Source organism: Arachis ipaensis, chromosome B02 (assembly GCF_000816755.2).
Source record: "Arachis ipaensis cultivar K30076 chromosome B02, Araip1.1, whole genome shotgun sequence".
Lineage (NCBI taxonomy): Eukaryota > Viridiplantae > Streptophyta > Magnoliopsida > Fabales > Fabaceae > Arachis > Arachis ipaensis.
Genome location: NC_029786.2, coordinates 85,662,753 through 85,666,049, shown reverse-complemented (window position 1 = coordinate 85,666,049; position 3,297 = coordinate 85,662,753).

The window sequence follows — 3,297 nt, the reverse complement described above, 5'->3', positions numbered from 1 at the left end:
TTAAAGAAAAAGATTTTATTTTAATTGTAATAAAAGATATCTTGTGACACATTTTGATTTGTCAAATTAGTAATATAAAATATAAATTATAAATTATATATATAATGAAAATGATAAAGAAAAGTAGAAAAAGGGGAGAGATAGATAAGGGAATTGTTAGGAGGAATCAATAAGTAGTTAGCTGGTAGAAATTAGTATTGCAACTCTATTAAGTTAAGTTGTTAAGGCAGTTACAGCTGTCATGAGTTGGCATCAGCTAGTAATAACTCTCACTATATAAATTGTACACAGCAGTTCAGTTCAATAGTAATAATAATGCATCTCTCTCATTTTCTAATTTATAATTTTCTCAATGACCTTCAACAACTTTCACTATATAAATTGTACACTGCATTTCAGTTCAATAGTAATAATAATGCATCTCTCATTTTTTAATCTAGAACTTTCTCAATGTTCCCTCTCTCTCTCTCCCTCCCTCCCTCCCTCCCTCCCTTTCTCTCTCTTATCTCATTTAGATCTCTAATACCTTTCATGGTATTAGAGTATCAGGTTCTGATCCATGACAGATGCTAATGTTACTATAGCTTCAACAGCAACAACAGTGTGCTCATCCATCAACACAATCACTCTGAAACTAGACGAAAACAATTTCGTTCCATGGAAGTGCCAAATGCTTGCATTCATCAAGTCGAACAGCCTCAAAGATCACTTGAATCAGAAAAAAATTTCATATAAGACTGAGGAGGACAGAATCGCAGACAACGGAACTCAAGAATTTTCAGCGTTGGAGTAGGACGATCAATTCCTTGTTTCATGGTTATTTGCCTCGGTTGATCCATCGTTCACAAGTCGACTGACAAATTGTGAGTATTCTTGTGAGATCTGGAACAAACTCGAAGAGTATTTGGCCAAGAAGTTAAAATCAAAGATGAAGCAACTAAAATCACAAATCAAAATGGTAAAATTGCAAGGATCTGCAACTGAATATATGTCCAAGCTTAAGAAAATAAAAAATGCTCTTTCTGCACTAGGATCTCCACTCTCAAATGAGAAATTTGTTGATGCGGTCACTCAGGAGATGAAAGAGGACTACAATATTTTTATCACAATGATTTTAGCAAAATCTGACACTGTCACAGAAAGTGAAATTGAAGCACAATTTCTAAGTCAAGAGGGGTTGATTGAACAATTAAAAAAATTTGAATTAGGCACAATCCAGATAAACCTAACTCAAGGAAGAGAAGGTAACTCTTCATAAGAACAAAGTCTGCACTATCAAGGCAAAGGTCCACCAATGCAGTAACTCAATAATCAGTATCACAATCAGCATTTCTACTCTGACAACTACAATTAGCAAGGATTTCAAGGTAGAGGTCAAATCTTCCAGGGTTTTAGAGGATAATTTAGAGGTAGAGGAACCTACAAAGGTGGCAAATCTGATTTTCAGCAAAATTTAATAATGTGTTAACTTTGTGCAAAACCTGGCCACATTGTGTGGGAGTGTTACCATCATTTCAATGCAAGCTATCCAAATGATGCAGTTACAGGCACACATCCATTACTTCCTTCACAAGCATTTCATTAGCCTCAGCTACCACAGCAGGCCATGCACTCTTGGCTGTAGCACCACCTTCCCTTCCCTTGATAGATAAAATTTGGTACCTGGACACAGGCGCGTCACATCACCTAACATTTAATGGAAACAATTTGATTACAGGATGACCATTTTTAGTATTGGCAAAACTGCTCTATTCTTAGAAATCAAACCTCAGCCTATTTTAAACTGCTAAATCTACTTCATGTTCACTTAATCTCTAAGAACCTTATTAGTGTGGCAAAATTTGTCTTAGACAACCAATGTTCTTTGAATTCTGGCTATTTAACTGCTTTGTCAAATTTCAGGAGACAAGGGAGACACTCTTCCAAGGCTTTCTAGGCATGGATTATATCATTTTGATGCTATTGGAGTAATGACAAAGGCTGCCCAGACTAGCACTACATCACAAATAAAGAATATGAGCTACAATAATAGGTCTAGTGCATCCAACTTTATTCATCTAGTCTCCACTAACCAAAGTACAATATTGATGACCAAGAATTCGATTTTTCACATTCGGTCCAAGCATTTCGAAATTAATCTACACTTTGTGAAAAATAGAGTGGTGTAGCAGCTTACATATATAGTACATATAATATCACAGGATCAACTTTTTGATATACTTACCAAGACATTTCCTCAAGCAACGTTTCATGGCTTTAGAGCAAAGCTTTGAATGGTAGACACAAACCCCACACACTAAGTCAAGGGAGGATGTTAAAGAAGAAACACTAAGGAAGTACCATCCTTTAGGTTAAGGGAGGATGTTAGGAGGAATCAACAAGTAGTTAACTGATAGAGATTAGTGTTGTAATTCTGTTAAATTGAGCTGTGATAAGGTAGCACCAGTTAGTAACAACTCTCACTATATAAATTGTACACTACATACAATTTAGTTCAATAGTAATAATAATGCATCTCTCTCATGTTCTAATTTAGAACTCTCTCTCTCTCTCTCTCTCTCCTTTTAAGAATGGAGGAAGAGAGTTTATTAATTTTGCTCTCTCTCTCTCTCTCTCCTTTTAAGAATGGAGGAAGAGAGTTTATTAATTTTGAAAAAAAATATTTCATCTTAATTTTAATAAGTATTATATGACACATTTGGTTGCTAAATTAGTAATATAATATAGTTATATTTTAATTTTAATTGTAATTAAAGAATATTATGTTACATATTTTAATTCGTAATTAGTCATTGATAATCAGCCAGCTAAGAAGCATAGTATTTTAAGTGACTATTATCTTAAACACAGTTTTAAAAGTTGTTAAAAGAAAAGTTATATTAATTTTCTGTTAATCGTTCTTTAAGTAGAAAATAAAACAAAGATTCAATAAAAAGTGTTATAAGTATTAACTTTTTCTAGAGAATTAACATCGTCAACTTTGTCTTTCTTAATTATAGTTTGCTTATTTTTTTTACCGGTGTTTCTCTTTTTCTTAAGTGAAATACTCTAAATTTTTAAAAATAAATTAATTTTTTATAATCATTATTATAGAAAAAATCTAAAAAAATTATAACAATGAATAAAAAATTTATAATTTTTAATAATTATAAATTTAATCTGACTTGAAAATAAATATAATCTGATTTATAATTCATAAAAAAATTTGTTTTAATTTAATATGTATTATTGAATAATGATAATTTTTTTTAACCCCCCTCCCCGCTCCGGCGGTGAGCGGGGGAGAATACAGGCAGG